Genomic DNA, 18,027 nt, shown 5'->3' with positions numbered 1-18,027 from the left:
GAAAAACCATAGCTTTGATATACAGATCTTTTGTCGGCAAAGTGATGTCTTTGCTTTTTAATATGCTATCTAGGTTTGTCATAGCTTTTCTTCCAAGGAGCAAGGGTCTTTTAGTTTCATGATTGCAGTCATCAAGGACGTGACTGAAGACACTGAGGCTCAGATAAGAATATAACTTAGAACATGTTTTCATGTGAAGACACTAAAACACTCTTGCCATGTCGATGGGAATGTGCCTGGGGCAGCCACCATGGAGAACAGTCTGGTGGTTCCTTAAATAACTTAGCTTAGAATTACCGCTGGATTCAGAATTGAAACCAGGGGCTGGAAGAAACACCTGTACTCCCGTGTACACAGCAGTGTATTCACAATAGCTGAAAGGTGGAAACACCACAAGTGTCCATCAGTGGATGGTGGATAAACTAAATGTGATGTACACACACTGTGGAATATTACTCAGTCTTATAAAGGAAGGAGATTCTGACACTTGTTACAACATGGATGGACCTTGAGGACATGATGCTCAGTGAGAGAAGCAGGCACAGAAGGACAGACACTGTCTGATTCCACTCACAACAAGTCCCTGGAGGAGTCAGATCCACAGAGAAAAGAAGATGTGGGGCCAGGGGCGGGGGGAGGGGCTGGGGAGTCAGTGTTTCAGGGGGACAGAGTTTCCGTTTGGGAAGATGAGAAAGTTCTGGAGATGATGGTGGGGATGGTTATTCCACAATGTGAATGTGCTTAGTACCGCTGAGCTTAAAAATGGTCAAGAGGGTGAATTGTTTGTGAAGTATATCTGCGTGTGTGTGCGTGCGCTCAGTTGTGTCCGACTCTGTGACCCCCATGGACTGTAGCCCACCAGGCACCTCTGTCCAAGGGATTTCCCAGGCAAGAATGCTGGAGTGGGTTGCCAACCAAGGGATCAAACCCACGTCTCTTGCGTCTCGTGCATTGGCAGGCGGATTCTTTACCAGTTGTGCCCCCTGCTGCTGCTGCTGCTAAGTCGCTTCAGTCGTGTCCGACTCTGTGAGACCCCATAGACGGCAGCCCACCAGGCTCCTCTGTCCCTGGGATTCTCCAGGCAAGAATACTGGAGTGGGTTGCCAGTTCCTTCTCCAGTTGTGCCACCTAGGACAGTTAAAAAAAAATAAAAGCTCTCCCAGTGCCTCTGCCCTTCTGGCCCCACCCAACCCCGCAGGAAGTCCCCCTTCCTCCCTGACACCCACCTCTCTCTGTCACTCCCAGCTCTGAACCTTCGCTATAGTCATTAGCCTCCCAGAGTTAATTTTTTAAATTAAATTTTGAACAAAATTCAGGCTTTCCTGAAAAGGAAGCTCAGACTCCAGCTTGGCAGGCACTGACACATGTCCACAGCGGACCCTGATTGTGGTTTCTTGTCACCAGCCCCTCCCCACGGCGTCAGACCAAGCCAGCACCCAGCGGTGTGTGTGAGTTCCCCAGGGCTGTTGTACCAGAGTTACACACAACAGAAACGTGTCCTCTGGCAGCTCCAGGGACCGGAAGTCCGAGACCAAGGTGTCGGCAGGGCTGGCTCCATCTGAGGCCGTGAGAGAGGGTCTGCCCCAGGGTTTCTCGAGGCATCTGTGTACACCTCGCCCTGTCTCTGCCTCTGTCTCACGTGGCCTCCTCCTCATGTGCATGTTTGTGTCTAATCGTCCCTGTCTTATAAGGATACCAGTTATGTTGAATTAGGAGCCCCCTCCTTGCTCTGGTGTGACCCCACCTTCACTAATTACTCCTGCATGTGTGCGTGCTGAGTCACTTCAGTTGTGTCCAACTCTGTGCCACCCCATAGACTGTAGCCTGCCAGGCTCCTCTGCCAGTGGGGATTCTTCAGGCAAGAATACTGGAATGGGTTGTTGTGCACTCCGCCAGGGGATCTTCTTGAACCAGGAATCGAACCCACATGTTACTCCTGCAATGGCCCTGCCTCCAAATCAGGGTGCATTCTGAGGTCTGGGGTTAGGGCTGCGACATCTGATGTGGGAGAGACACTATGTTCCCCACACCAGGGTGTGGGGTTCCCCCAAGTGTCTTCCCTGAATCTGGAGAGGAGTCCTCCAGCTCAGTCAGTAAGTGTTACGGAAGAGACGCTACGGGTGATGGGCCTGGGCAGGGGGATGGTGGAAGGCCACAGAGGATCACGGGAAGACTCCCACTCCCAAACCAAGCACATTCCTCAGAGACTGGCTCCAAACTCTTCTTCACTGAAAGCCGGTGTCCCCATGGCTCCCCCTGCCCCCACGCCCAGCCCAGAATGCGCCCTGCTCAAAGGCTGGGCTCTGCTCCTCTGGCTGCAGTGACTTCTCAGAAAAAAGGATGTGTCTGGGGGTGGCCTTGGTTTTCAGGGTAGACATCCCCATCTCCCCAGTCTCAGGACCACCTCCTCCTCTCACCTACAACCTACACTTCCGTTTGGGTGAGGAGGGCCTCCCAGAACCTCAGATCCTTGTTGATCCCTCCCCAACCTTCTCAACCACTTAAGTTCCTCTCCTTCCCCACCATGGCCTCCATCCAGGCCCCCCTCATGGTTCTCATCCAGGCTGTTCCCACCTGGGCTCCAGATCTGCTTATCTAGGAAGCCCACGAGAATGCTTTAACGTAACATCAGACGATAACCACGAATATGGTAACCCAGCCTGGATGCATTCATCTTTACACCAATGTGGTCATAAAGTGTGTTTAGTTTTTTTTTTCTGGAGAGAGACCTCAAAAGTCATGATGAGGCCCTGCTTCTTATCCTCCCACCCTGAACCCATCACTGCCAGCATGGAAACTTCCCTCCACCCCTAGGAAGAGGCCCAAACTCCCTACATGGCAGGCATGTCCATTTTGGGCCACATTTGTGTGGCTCCACTCATTGGCCCCCTGTCCTCTCTGCTTTGATCACCCACATCCTGGCTTGAACTCTGGGGCCTGTCCAGCCAGGGCCTCCCATGGAACCCCCAGCCCTGGGGTTACCCACCCTCAAGCTCTGGGCCTGGACACTGTATACTGCAGGAAGCTTCTCATACTTAACTCCTTTTTTAGAAAATGAGATCTAATTCACATACCATAAAATTTGGGCTTCCCAAGCGGCCCAATGGTAAAGAATCCACCTGCCAATGCAGGAGACACAATAGACGCAGGTTCGATCCCTGGGTCAAGAAGATTCCCTGGAGGAGGAAGTGGCAAGTCACTTCAGTATTCTTGCCTGGAGAATCCCATGAACAGAGGAGCCTGTGAGCTACAGCCCATAGGAGCACAAACAATCAGACACAACTGAAGCCGGACACGACGCACACACCGTAAAATTTACACATTTAAAGTGTGCGATTCAGTGTTTCTGGTACCTTCGCAAGGTTGTACAATTATGACCACTACCTAATTCCAAAATATCTTCATCACCCCCAAAATAACCCTAGACCCTATTCTCTCTCCTCCAGCCCCTGACAACCAGGAACCCACTCCCTGTGTCTGTGGATCTGCCTGTTCTGGACGTTTCCCATCAGTGGAATCACACCCTGTGTGTCCTTCTGTGTCTGCTTCTCTCATTGAGCGTCGTGTTCTCAGGGTCCATCCATGTGGTAGCAAATGTCAGGGCTTCACCCCATTTCATGGCTGAGTGATGCTCCCATGTGTGGAGAGACCACAGTTGTTTATCTATCATCTGTTGATGGACATTTGAGTCCTGACCACTTTTGGCTGTTATGGATGATGTAGCTCTGGACACTGTGCACACTTTTCTGTGTAGACATGTGTTTGCATATCTCCTAGGTACATGCCTGGAAGTGGAATTGCAGGGTCAGAGGGTGATTCTATTTTAACCTTTGGAGGAACTTTCTGTCATTCTTTTATCTCAAAGGCTGTTCATCTCTCCAGCTCAGGGTTCTGCAAACTGCAGCCAAGGGAATGGAATCTGGCCCTCTGCCTATTGTTGCAAATAAAATTTTATTGGCACACAGCACGCCCACAACATGTTGTCTGTGGCAGCTGCTGAGTTGAGTTTTTGCCACAGACACTCTGAAATATTTCCTATTTGGCCTTTTATAGAAAAATGTGTGTTAGTAGGTAGCATTTATATGATATGCTATGAGCATCTATTTCTGCATCTTGAGAATCCCTCCCTTCTCCCATCCTCCCACCAAACAGAAAGCTCCCCAAGGGCGGGAACGGGATCTCTCATTCCTGTTTCCTACCATCATTAAACACGCGGATGCGCTACCCCACCCTCCCATCCGGGAGCACAGAGCCCGTGGATTGCCTGGGCCTCTCTTTCCTGTGGATGCGAGCCAGCCTCACTCGGGAGTCCCACCCTGGCTGCCCATGGAAGTTGCTTGGGGCCCCTCCAATGGGCCACACCCCAGCCAGCTGCCTCAGTTCCCCCAGGTGGGTGGGGCATCACCCCAGGGGATTCCAAACTTTGGGAACCCCTGATAACTGGTTCTTCATCCCAGATTGTCTGCAGTTCTTGGGGATTTAGTCCTGGAGGCTAGGAACCAACAGGCCCTTTCTCCCACTCAAACAGCTCCAATTTATCCACCCAGATGGCTCAGGGGTCTAAAATCTGCCTGCCAATGCAGGAGACACATGAGACTAGGGTTTGATCCCTGGGTGGGGAAGATCCCCTGGAGGAGGACATGGCAGCCCACTCCAGTATTCTTGCCTGGAAAACCCCATGGACAGAGGAGCCTGGTGGTCGCAAAGAGTCAGACATGATTTAGCGGCTAAACAACAACAAGGTATTCTCAGTGGAACAGAGGTGGAGGCAACTCTGCCCCCCAGGGGACACTGACCCATGTCAGGAGACATCTAGGGTTGTCATGACTCCAGAGGGAGCTGCTCCTGGCATCAAGGGGGAGGGGCCAGGGATGCTGCAAATCCCCTCACAGTGCCCAGGACAGCGCCCCCAACAGAGGATGAGCCAACTCCGATGTCAGCAGAGCTGAGGGGAAGAGACCCTGTCATAAATACTGAAGGATAGCTTTCAACTGAAAAGAAAAGAAAAGAAAAAAAATATATATATATATATAGTTTATTTGTTAATTTCAGCACCAGCTGTAGGTGTGTCCCCTGCAGCCGTAAGGAGCTGGCCCCCTGTTGGGCAGAAGACAGGCTGAGGGCAGGTGGTAGCGGCAGCGCCGGGGAGTCAGAGTCTGTGAACCTTCTGAATCGCTGGAGTTTTGCTGCAAAGCCCCGAGCGGGTGGAGGGCATGAGTGCTCACCCTGGAGCCCAGTTTCATTCTAAGAAGTAGAATGCAGAGAAACTTCTAAGAGAAGTGCCCGAGGAAGGGGATTACCCTCCTCTCTCCCCAGAAGAGTTGGTGAAAATCTGTGAGAAGCACTTCCGGTTTCTTTCCCTGCCAGGGCAGCTTCCTCCGCTGGACGCTGTGCTCTTGGGCATCTCTGAGACTAAAAAAAAAAAAAAAGAAAGCAGGTGATATATTTTTTAAGCCTTCTAGGAGAGGCCCTTTGGAGAAGGCAGTGGCAACCCACTCCAGTACTCTTGCCTGGAAAATCCCATGGACGGAGGAACCTGGTAGGCTGCAGTCCCTGGGGTCGCTAAGGGTCGGACATGACTGGCCAACTTCACTTTCACTTTTCACTTTCATGCATTGGAGAAGGAAGTGGCAACCCACTCCAGTGTTCTTGCCTGGAGAATCCCAGGGACGGGGGAGCCTGGTGGGCTGCTGTCTATGGGGTCGCACAGAGTCGGACACGACTGAAGTGACTTAGCAGCAGCAGGAGAGGCCTTTGGAGGTTGAGCAGCTAAGCTGAGAACAGCCAGGATGAGAGCTTTAGGCAAAGGGTCCCAGAGGTGGAGACCAGAATCCCAGGCCAGGAGGAGGTTGTGTGGAGACTGGGACTGGGTCCACCACCCCCCATCCATCTCCTGTATCTGGGCATGCTGACCTCAGCCACTCATCCTCTGGGGGAGCCGTCCTAGGGGCTGTAGGGTGTGGAGCAGCATCCCTGGCCCCCACCCACTCGACGCCAGGAGCCCTCCAGTCCTGATGACCACAGATGTCCCATAGGGGGCAGAGCTGCGCTGGAGAAGACCCCCTGCCCTAGTGACCCACTCCTCCAACTGCACACACACACACACACACACACACACACACACACACACACACGTGTGTGACCATCTCCCTCCACTCCTGCATATACAGCTGCTGCTGCTGCTGCTAAGTCGCCTCAGTCATATCCGACTAGCAAGGCCATGCTAATGAAAATGCACAGTCAAGGAGCCAAGCTTTCTGGAATTTTCCTCCCTGTCTCACTACTGAACCAGGGAGCAGCCTGTGTCTCCCAAAACATCAGGGACCCTGTAGGTTGGGTCTGCAAAGCAGCCACAACACCTTTCTCAGGAGAAAGAAGGGAAATTTAGTTTCTGACCCAGAGTAAACACTCAATGAGTATGACCGTCTCACCCCAATACCCTATGACCCCAGCCCAGCCCCTCCCCCATCGAGGCTCCACCATCCAGGAAGCGAGGATCATATCAGTAGGGATCCAGAAGCCGGGCCTCCCCAGCTGTACCCACGCCAGCCTAGGACCCAAGGCCTTCCCACTGACCCAGGCCACTCTGCCCTTGATCCCAGAGCCACAGCTCCTACTTCTCACTATTCGGGTTTAGATAAAAAATACTTTGTTGCTTAAAAAAAAAACCAAAAGCCTCTAGCCATCATCTTGAGCCTTCAGCCAGTTGTAATATTTTTGCTGGTGGAGGGTCCTGCCTCCATGTTGTGGCCAGGGGGAGGGGGGCGTGGCAGTTTCTTAAAATAAGACAACAATGAAGTCTGCAGAATTGATGGCCTCTTCCTCTTATGAATGGTTTCTCCGTCATGTCCAGTGCCCTTCGATGGCATTTTACCCACAGGAGAACTTTCTTCACAGTTGGACTTGATCCTCTCAAGCTCCTTATCAACTAAGTTTGTGTCCTGCCTTCTGTCATTTGTTGTCATTTCAACAGTTTCCACAGCTTCCTTACCAGGAGGAGATTCCATCTCCACCCCCACTTCCTTGGACTCAGGGCAAAGCAGCACACTCTTTATTCCTTGCGGGAACATGTTGCCACAGACATGCAATTTGTAAAAAACAAAACAAAAACTCTATATCCATGAAGTGAAATAAAATGAGGCGTGCCTGTGTATTGTGTGTCACATCCACTGTGTTATTTTTATCATTAGATCCGTACTTCCCGCCTCAATGGGCACTGTGTTTGTCTTGTTTCATCCTCACCTTGACCCTGAGAGTAATGTCGTGGGTCATCATGTTACAGATGGGGCTTTAGGATTCAGAGAAGCAGAGAACTGATGTCCAGACAAGTGCCCAGAGCCAGGGCCAGAGCTTGCTCAAAATCCCCTCCCTGCACCTCAGTTGGGCCAGAGAGACGGACTCCTCTCCCTCTCTGAGCAGATGCTGGCTCTCTGTCTTCTAAAACCTTCTAGGTTCCTCTCACCGAAATGGGCCCATCCTGTGGTCAGAATCTGTACCCTCTTTCCCACCTTCAGAAGTAAAAGTCAGGATGATGATAAGAAGAATAAAAAGTAATTCCATCAGAATAGTGATTCCCTTGGGGAGGAGGCCCTGGAATGCCTTTGGGGGTCCCGGAAATGTTCTGTCTTGATGCAGGTGATGGTGACCCAGGTGCACACATTTTTTAAATGCATGGTCTATACATGAGCCATCTGTACACTCTCCTGTTGGCATGTCCTATGTTAATAAAAGGGTGTAGCGGGACTTCCCTGGTGGTCCAGTGGTTAGGACTCCGAGCTTTCATTGCTGAGGGCCAGGGTTCAATCCCTGATCGGGGAACTAACATCCTACACATGTCTCACAGCCAAAAAAAAAAAAAAAAGAGTGTGAGAAAATAACAGGTGTCTGAATCTGAGAAAATAGCTTGGTGCCCAGGCCTGCTGAGGCAGTGGGTGAGTGAGCAGCCTGGTGGCCCTGCTGGCACCGTTTTGCCATCTTTTTGAAGGCCAAGCGGTAGTTGATCAAGTCCTCTATACCTTTAAACTCAGTGAAAGTCGCTCAGTCATGTCCAACTCTGCGAATTCCCCAGGCCAGAATACTGGAGTCGGTAGCCTTTCCTTTCTCCAGGGGATCGCCCCAACCCAGGGATTGAACCCAGATCTCTCACATTGCAGGCAGATTCTTTACCAGCTGAGCCACAAGGAAGCCCAAGAATACTGGAGTGGGTAGCCTGTCCCTTCTCCAGGGAATCTTCCCCACCCAGGAATCAAACCAGGGTCTCCTGCATTGCAGGAGAATTATTTACCAACTGCACCATGAGGGAAGCCCTTAAACTCAGAGTTAACTCTTAAGAATTCATCCTCGAGGGGGAGGGAAAGACAGGTGTACACAGAATTTTGTATTCTAGGATATTTGTTTCATGTGCATTTGATTTTTGTGGTATAATGATTTAAGTAAAGGAAAGAATCAGAAACAACCTAAATATCCATGGGACTTCCTTGGTGGTCCAGTGGCTAAGACCCTGTGCTCCCAATGCAGGGGGCCCGGGTTTGACCCCTGGTCAGGGAACTATATCCTACATGGCAGAACTAAGAGTTTGAATGCCACGACTAAAGATCCCATATACCACAATGACGACAGATGATCCCAAGTTTCACAATTAAGGCCTGGCATAGCCAAATAAAATTAATTAATTAATATTTTAGAAAAGAACAATAAGCAACCTTAACATCCAATAATGGGCAACAATATGTATACATCATACTTGTTCAGTCATTAAGTTGTGTTCAACTGTCATGGACTGAAGCACGCCAGGCTTCCTTGTCCTCCACTATCTCCCTGAGTTTGCTCAAACTCATGTCCATTGAATCAGTGACGCCATCCAACCATCTCATCCTCTGTTGCCCGCTTCTTTCCTGCCCTCAACCTTTCGCAGCATCAGGATCTTTTCCAATGAGTCGATTCTTTGAGTCAGGTGGCCAAGTATTGGAGTTTCAGCTTCAGCATCAGTGAATTCATTCCAGTGAATATTCAGGGTTGATTTCCTTTTAGGATTGATAGATTTGATGTCCTTGCTGTTCAAGGGACTACTACTAATCGTATAAATTATGGTACATCTAAAAAGATCCTGTTTCTAAACATAGCATTAGTTTTATAGATGGGACCCCGAAACAGAACAGATATTGTTTGGAGGGCCGAGGGGAACAGCGAAATCCAGATAAAGCCTGGAGTTGAATTTAGAGTAAGGTGCCTGTGTTCATTTCTTCATTTTGGCGAGATGGCAGCCTTAGGAAGAGCTGGCTGAGGGCAGATGCAAATTCTCTGTGCTGTTTTTGTCCCTTTTCTTTCCATCTAAAATCATCCCCAAATCAAGTGTTAGAAGAATTTGTGATGGCATGGGAAAATACAATAAGTCCCCACGCATGAATGAGTTCCCTTCCAAAAGCACATTCGTAAGTCCCATTTTTTCGTTAAGTCCAACAAAGTTAGCCTAGTATGCAACTTTTACAGATGATGCCAGCCAGGTGAATTAGCTTATATGGTTGCACATATGAACACAAGTTTGAATCTTTTTTGTTTGTTTGTTTTTTACTTATTTATTTCTGGCTGAGCTGGGTCTTTGTTGCCACACTTGGGCTTTCCTCTAGTTGTGGCAAGCGGTGGCTACTCCCTAGTTAGGGTGAGAGGGTTTCTCACTGCAGGGGCTTCTCTTGTGGTGCACGGGCTCTAGTGCATGAAGGCTTCCGTAATTGTGGTGCACAGGTTTAGTTGCTTCTCAGCATGTAGTTGCTTCCCAGACCAGGGATTGAACCCGTGTCTCCTGCACTGGCGGGCAGATTCTCACCCACGGACTGTCAGGGAAGCCTAACATTCGCATCTTTAAAAGTCTGAAGAGATGGGGGGGGTGGGCACTAACTGTAATGGTTCCCTCACAATGTGATATTAAGCAAATTAAGAAAAGTTTTAAAAGACAGGTAATCAAATAGTATAAAGGACCTGAATTTGTAAAAATGGATAGATATGTGTATATGTTTTTTAAAAAATCAAGGCGACAGGATTATGGATGATCTTTGTGACTTTACCGAATCTCTCGATTTGGGAACATGACGTTGTGTTCCCTCTGTGGTCATAAAGAAGAGAAAACATGGAAACAGTAGATTATCATCATTGGCAGCAGTTCTGGGCCAAACAGTTGCCACAAACACTGATTAGTGAACCCTGCACGCCGCTCCTGGGGACACTCGGGGCCAGGCTCCCAAGAGCCTCTGTCGCCTTGTTGTCACGGACCAATCCCCACTCAGCCTCGTGTGACGTGCGCTTCTGTTTAGAGACACCCGATCTGATACCAGTTCTTTGATTAAGTCACTGCGGGGGCTGTGACCCTTGCCTGAACGAAGCTCGTTTGATACACTTTTTGTCTCCGTGAACACCTCACTGCCCTGCTGCACTTGGATCCTAGCCAGCTCTTCAGCTTTATGCTTGGGGGCATTAGATACAAAATCACCCCCAAAAACCCCCAAAAGCCAAAAACGTGGCCCTGAATGGTGGAAAAGGGCCCTGGTTACTGCCTGGTTCCACCGCAGATGGGAAAATGCTTCTTGTTGACTCAAATTGTTTCACTGCTCTGCCTCTGTCCTCGAATGACTGCACACCCCACCCCCGAGTATCAATATGGGGGTTACAGATACCTTCTAGCCTGTAGGTGGATTCCCAAGCACAGAGTCCGCAGGTATCAAGACCTTGCCCTGTTCCCAGGGCAGGCTATCAGGGTCCCAGCCCTCGAGGGGAGCATGGGTTGGTGGTAAGGGGCCACCTCTGCACCCTGGAATCCCAATGCCTCAACATACTCAGCCCAGCAGTGGTGTGTCTCCCCACCCCACAGGCCACGGGAGAGCCCAGTGCTGACCTTTAGCAGGAGTTGGGGACACCTCCCTCCACCTCCCTGAATCCAGGCAAGCACTCTTCCTGCCAGGTGTCTCCCTCTATGTCTGTGTCTCACCCAGCACTTCCTCAAGGCAGAGGTCTCACCTGGGGGTGATTCTGCCCCCAGAGGACACGGGGCCATGTCTGGGGATGACTGTGGTTGGCTTCTGGTGTTGAGTGGGTGGGGGCCAGGGATGCTGCTCCACGGCCCACAACGCCAGGGACAGACTCCGATGTCAGCAGTGCCAAGGGCGGAACCCCTGCTTTATAGAAAGCTGCTCCAGCCCCCTCCTTCCTGAGGCTGAGACCCAGCTGGGTCTCCCCGGTGGCCTCTTATGCCAGCCTCCTGGGCCTGGGCCACTGAGAAAGACTCACCCTGGCCCAGGAATGGCAGCAGCGGCGCGTCCCTTTGTGTAGGTGGAAAAAAACACCGTTAGTTTGTGGAAAGAGCTAATGTTTGCAGAAAGAGGGGCCGGCTCTTGGAAACCACAGGGGACCTTCGGAGCCAGGGGGAAACAGCCTCGCCCGAGGCCAGCCTGCATCTCTGGATGCCTGGCCTATGCTGAGCAGGGGGCAGGGGCTTCTGTTGGCTTCCCCAGGGCGGGCCTCCCTAGAACTCAAGAGTGGGCTAGCTGCTGGCTTTTCAGTTTCTTTCCTCTTCTTTTTTTTAAATTTATTTATTCGGCTGCACCAGGTCTTAGTTACAGCTCACAGGATCGTCAGTCTTCATTGCAGCTGGTGAACTCTTAGTTGCAGCATGTGAGATCTAGTTTCCCTACCAGGGATCAAACCCGGGCCCCCTGCATTGGGAGTGCAGAGCCTTAGCCACTGGACCACCAGAGAGGTCCCTAGCTGCTGGCTTGTGATGTGTAGTCAGTGGCCTGGCAGCTGCAGGGGTCCCCGGGGAGCCCAAGCTGAGGTACCTGTGTGGCCGAAGGGGACGGGTCTCCATAGCCCACAGCCTCCTCCTCCTCCCATGGGAGGTTGGTACCAGCTGTGTGTGGAGGGGACAGGTGACTGCTTGCCTCTCCCCCTGGCCTTGGCGGGTGACTCCCCGGGTGGTCTGTTCTCAGGGAAGCGGGTGCAGCGTGGGGAGCAGGGTGGAGGCTGGCATTCAGCCTCTGGGTCACCCTGACAGCTGGATGTGGCTGCCCTGGAGCCCCTCGTGCCATGCACACCAGTCATCAGACAGAGGCTTGGCTCCGTCCAGGGTTCCAGTCGGAGCAGGGTTCCCAGCCTCTGGAGAAGGATGGCTCTAAAGCACCGGCACCCACCCCACCCCCGGGGTTCACTCACAGAGACTTCCTTTCTTTCAGGGTGACCTCTCGGCCTGGGGCGGCCAGCTTCAGATCCCTCGGCTTCCTGCCCCCATATACCTGTCACCTCTTCCACCCCGAGGTTAATTGCTTTGCCCCCAGATTGCATTTTCCACCTCTCCCTTTTTTTCACCCTGGCACGTGGCTTCCATCAAAGCCAAAAACCAGACATGGAAAAACCCCAAGCCTGACACGTGTCAAGGCTGGGTTCCATATCAAGGCTTGGGGTCCCTGTGTCCCAAAATGGAATAGTACAATTTCCAGAAGAAAACTCGATGCCCCTCCCCCACCCCCAGAGAAACACCACTGTGTGTCCTGCATGGATTGGTTATAAAGAACGAAGTGGAGGGGACTTCCCTGGTGGTCCAGTGGGTAGGACACTACGCTCCCAGTGCAGGGAACCTGGGTTCAATCCCTGGTCAGGGAACTAGATACCACATGCAACAACTAAGACCTGGCACAGCCAAATAGATAAGAATATTTTTAAAAAAGAGAGAATGAAGTGGTTTCTCCAGAAATAACCCCCCTTTCTCTGGAGGACACGGCCTGTTTCCGCATCAAATGCCACATTTTCAGTGACAGCCAAGTATTTCTCTGAGAAGAGCTGGAGATAATTATGTTAAAAATATTTAACCAGGATTTTTTTTTTCCTCTCTCTGTCTTTCTAAACAGGGTAAAGCAGTGCTGCTTCTTGGAAAAACTGAAAAAGGTATGTCGCGTTTTCTCTTACTTCACAGGCTTGGAATCCCTTGTTTTTCAAAAAAAAGGAACAAACAAGTGGGAATATTTGGTGCGCACATGACACACTGGGGATTGTGTCACCGGGAACAGAGCCCTGGGCTGCCCGCCAGGAAACCCGAGTTCAAATCCCAGGCCCGCCTCTGCCGTGTCTGGGCAGGTCCCTTTCATCTCCCTGCAGCGGAAATAACATGCTGTGACTTCCCAGGCGTGCTCGTGTCGAGATGAAGGGAGGGCAGCTGTCAATAGGAAACCGGGCGTCGAAGGGCCTCCAACCAGCAGGCTGGAAACATGGGTCTTTCCAGGAACTCAGTCCCTTTTGTGTAGATTACCTAATCTACAGCTTACCTCTCTCCCTCCATCCGCAGCATCCTCCTACAACCCTCCCCTCCTACAGCCCTTCCCAGGTCCAGGAGTCCAGCAGGCACACCACCCTCTGGTCCCTGGCATCTTCCCCCGACTTTCTCCTCATCAGTCTGGCTGAACGCCTGTCAGGGTGGCCCCCCCTTGTCAAATCACCAGTTTCGGTTTCTCTGGCTCCCTTCTCGTTTCTCTCGGCTATGTCGTTTATCTCAGGCTGTGTCACTTCCTTCCCCCTGCGGGCCTGGGGTTTCGCTGGCCCTTCTGGTCCCTGTTCCTCCAGGTGTCCAATCGGGTCATGGATCTGGGAACTTCCCTGACGTGCCGTCTGCATCTGGCACTTTTCCTCCCACACCCTCATCCCACAGGTTTCAGCAGGTCTCATTTTCACACTGAGCATTTTCCGCCTGCCCCCGTGGTTTCTCCATGGCCCCGTTGGTTATCTAAGAGCGTGTGAGTTAATTTCCACAGGTTCCGTGGCTGCTTAGGAAGGAAAGGCATCGCAGCACCTCTCTTGGTGAAGGATTTTGATGGTGGTGTGGCTCAAATGGGGTTCTCTTGGGACCTTTTGCAGGGCTTGCTGAAGACGCAGTGGGAGGGCTGGGAGGGCTGGATTGAGGTGGGGGGGCTTCACTCTGGACCCGGCTTCTCTGCTTCCTCTCTGAGCCTTTTTTTTTTTTTTTGCCAAGCCATGCAGCATGTGGGATCTTAGTTCCCTGACCACTGGAAATGCAGGGACCCTAACCTCTGGACCACCAGGGAAGTCCTGAGATTAAAATTTCAATTAAAGAGGGAATTGTTTCAAGCTAACTCCAGCCCTATCAGATCCTGTCTCTAATGAATGAATTTTTTTAATTTTTAAGATTTATTCATCTATTTATTTGTTTATTTTTGGTCACGCTGGGTCTTCATTGCTGCATGGGGCCTTTCTCTATAGTTGCATTCTTCGAGCGATGTGCAGACTTCTCATTGCCACCGCTTCTCTTGTTGTGGAGCATGGGCACTTAGGTGCACAGGCTTCAGTAGTTGTGGCTCCCAGGTTCTAAATCATGGGCTCAGTAGTACAGGCTTAGCTGCTCCACGGCGCGTGGGATCTCCCCAGACTGGGAATCAAACCTGTGTCCCCTGCATTGGCAGGTGGATTCTTTACCACTGGGCCACCAGGGAAGTTCTAAAGAAAATCTTGACATTTGATTCCTTGTGGATATTTTGCATTCATTTTGACTTCTTAAAAATTATCACATGAAGATACTGATCGCGATGACTGAGTTTCCTATTTCCCTCAGATTCCGTGCCCAAGGCAGGCACCCTGCTGTCGTCAGCACAGTCTGGCCGATGGGAACTGTGATGATGAAGACAGTGCTCTGAAACGAGGGTCACCGGCCCCCTTGTCTTGATCTTTTCACATTGTCCATCAGCAGAGCACGGGTCCGTGGCCCCTTTTCCTGACAGGGAGTCCAGACCTCAGGTGCACCTGGTCCCCCAGGACACACACGTGTCTGGAATCACAGCAGAGCCGTGGCTGCCAGGCTCAGGTGTCAGGAGAGCGGGGGCTGCAGCCACGTGGCCTCGTGCTGGGGGATTAGGTCCCTGCCCTGCCGCACCTGTCAGCCGGCAGGACACCGAGCTACAGCCGTGACGTCAGCCGGCTCCACCCAGGCCCTGGCCCTGCTCGCAGGCACCTGGCCAGCCCCTGCTGACAGCTCCTCCCCTCCTACTGCAGACCCCGCTCACAATCCGGCTGGTGTTTCTCAAGTGCCTCCTCCGGGCCAGGCCCGGCTGCTTGGTCCCATTTCATTCTGGTAGGAACCTGGGGGAGCAGGTTTCCTTGTCCCCATTTCTAGGTAGGGAAACTGAGGCATCAGACTCAGTGAGACCCAGGGCTGGTGGACTATGAGGCCAGGGTTCAAGCTCCTTTCTCTCCACCCACAAGGTACCTGGCGGCCCATATTACTCAGGGTTCTCCAAGAAACAGAACCAACAGTGTGTGAATACAGAATTATTTTCAGGAATTGATTTTGGAGGCCACAGAGTGGAGACCCAAGAGAGCCAATGCCAAAGGCCATCCCTGGAGGGTTCCCCCCTGCTCAGGAGAGGCCTGGTATTTGTTCTGTTCAGGCCTTCCTGTCAGTAGAAAAGCTCCCCTGCCACCTCCCACATCCTAGGGAGTAATCCATTTGACTCAGCATCCACCAGTTTAAGAGCTTCCCTGGTGGCTCAGACGGTAAAGAATCCACTTGTCAATGCAGGAGAGGTGTGTTCAATCACTGGGTCGAGAAGATCCCCTGGAGGAGGAAATGGCAACCCACTTCAGTATTCTTGCCTGAAGAATCCCATGGACAGAGGAGCCTGTTGGGCTATAGTTGTTGCAACGAGTTGGACACGACTGAGAGACTAACACTTTTACTTTCGACCAGTTTAAGTGGCAGTCTCACCCAGAAACACCCTCACAGAAGCATCCAGAAGAATGTCTAACCACATATATACCTGGACATCCCATGGCCCAGCCAAACTGACTTAAAATTAGCCATAAAAAATCGCGCTCTCTCTCTTTTTTAATACATATTTACTTGACTGCACTGGGCCATAGTTGCAGCATGTGGGATCTAGTTCCCCGACCAGGGATCAAACCCAGCCCCTCTGCATTGGGAGCTCAGGGGTCTTAGCCACTGGACCACCAGAAAAGTCCTTCCCCTTTTTTCTTTTAGTTTTTTAATAACAATGTCACAACTTGGCACCAGGTCTATTGACCACCAGCCCAGGGTTCCTCCCACCCTCCCACCCAACAGGTTTGAATTGGTAATGCATTCTGAGGAGATGGAATTCTGCTTGGTTGGATTGTACTGAATTCTTTTTTATCTGTCTGTGCTGGGATTTCCTTGCTGCATCGTGTGGGCTTTCTCTAGTTGTGGTGAATGGGGACTACTCTCTAGTTGCGCTACGCGAGATTCTCATTGCAGTGGCTTCTGTTGTTGCAGAGCACTGACTCTAGGCACATGGGCTCCAGTAATTGTGGCCCACCAGCTTAGTTTCCCTTAGCAGGCAGATTCTTAACCACTGCACCACCAGGGAACCCCTGTATTGAGTTCTTTAATTCAAAGACAAAGTGAGCACAGTTCTTCTAAGTGTTGGGTTTGGGAGAATTAGGGCTGTGCCAACTTTTCTCTAAAAAACAGCAAGATGACATTTGACCAGGTTCCTGCTGTACAAAGACTAGAATTATCAGATTTTTTTTGGTTGGGTAATGCAATGAAAATGGTTTTTAAAAAGTCTCCAAAAATATCTGGGCAGCCCATGCATGAGTGTGTGCTAAGTCACTTCGGTTGTGTCCTACTTTTTGAGACCCCATGAACTGTAGCCTGCATTCTCGTCTGTCCTTGAGATTCTTCAGGCAAGAATACTGGAGTAGGTTGCCATTTCCTTCTCCAGGGGACCATCCCAACCCAGGGATCAAACCCGCGTCTATGGCCCAGCCAAACTGACACATAAAATGAACCATCACAGTCTTCCAGGCCCCTTGCCCACTTGGGTGGGACCCCCCTGAATCCTGTGGGGCCATCACCACTTTCTCTGAGCATCAGGGCAGGGCCAGCAGTGGGAGTTCAGTGAGGTGAGCTGAGGAGGCCAGCTCTGAAAAGCCACACACTCAAACAGATGCTTGTTCAGAAATGTCCGCTGCAGCAAAATTCCCCTCAGCCAGTGGTGGACCCAGCCCCACTGTCCAGCAGTTAATGATGGACACACACACCGTATCCCTTCACAGATGGGAGCATGGCTTAGCCACGCGAAAGAGAGATACGCTGACACTCGCTACCACGAGGACGGACCCTGACAAAACGATGATCAGTGAGAGAAGCAGACACAGAAGGACACACAGGGTGTGACTCCACTGATGGGAAACGTTTGGAACAGGCAGATCCACAGACACAGAGAGTGGGTTCCTGGTTGTAAGGGGCCAGGGGTGGGGATGGGGGTAACTGCTGATGGGGACAGGACTTCTTTTGGGAGAGATGGTGGAATGTTCTGGAATTAGATAGTGGTGATAGCAGCACAATAATATCAATGCACTAAATGCCAGTGAAGGTTGTGCTTAAAATGGTTAAAATGACAAATGTTATATCATATAGATATATTTTTGTAATTTTTTAAATCTAGTAACATAATATATCAAAAAACTATTGAATGAGTGAACACTTTCAGTGGTGAACTGTTTGTTTTCTGACTCTATGTCTCGGCAAAGCTGCTGAAAGGGAAAAGAGGAGGAAGCACTGCAGTGTGCGTGCTGCAGGGCTGTCAGAGCAGTTGAATCACAGAGGTTGGTTTTCTTCCCCGTGTTCCCAGCATCTCGTGGCTGGGGTAGTGGGGACAGACGCTGGGGAGGTGTGAGTGGTGAAACACAGGGACAGAATCCTAGTCCCGCCAGCCTCTGCCCCAGCAAGTGGATGGTGGGGTGGGGTCGCCGTCCCCACAGTGCCCTGTGTGGGACCCACCCGGGTGCAAGCGAGACCCGCTGGGCACGTGCAGTGAGTGCTGGAGGGAGGAGATGTTGGAGGGCTAGGGGTGGGGTTCCAGGTGATTTGCTTTAAAAAGTGCAAGAAGAGGACTTCCCTGGTGGTCCGGTGGCTGAGACTCTGCTCTCAGTGCAGGGGGCACGGGTTCAATCCCTGGTCTGGGAACTAAGATTCCCGCCTGCCAAGGAGCAGTGCAAACC

General features: G+C 51.3%; 1 protein-coding gene across 5 annotated transcripts in view; it reads left to right on the top strand.

The window, feature by feature from the left end:
- Positions 1 to 18,027, top strand: part of GNG7 (G protein subunit gamma 7) — a 137,381-nt gene that overhangs the window by 93,275 nt on the left and 26,079 nt on the right. For 3 of the 5 annotated variants that reach the window (XM_043466175.1, XM_043466172.1, XM_043466174.1), the window contains exon 3: positions 12,891 to 12,927. The exons of the other annotated variants lie outside the window; for them this stretch is intronic. The gene's annotated coding sequence lies outside the window, so the exon portion shown is untranslated. The remainder of the gene's footprint in view (positions 1 to 12,890; positions 12,928 to 18,027) is intronic. 5 annotated transcript variants of the gene reach the window in all.

This window comes from Cervus canadensis, chromosome 4, assembly GCF_019320065.1.
Source record: "Cervus canadensis isolate Bull #8, Minnesota chromosome 4, ASM1932006v1, whole genome shotgun sequence".
Classification (NCBI taxonomy): domain Eukaryota; kingdom Metazoa; phylum Chordata; class Mammalia; order Artiodactyla; family Cervidae; genus Cervus; species Cervus canadensis.
Note: the sequence above shows the minus strand (reverse complement) of the source record. Positions and strands in the feature narration are given on the sequence as shown.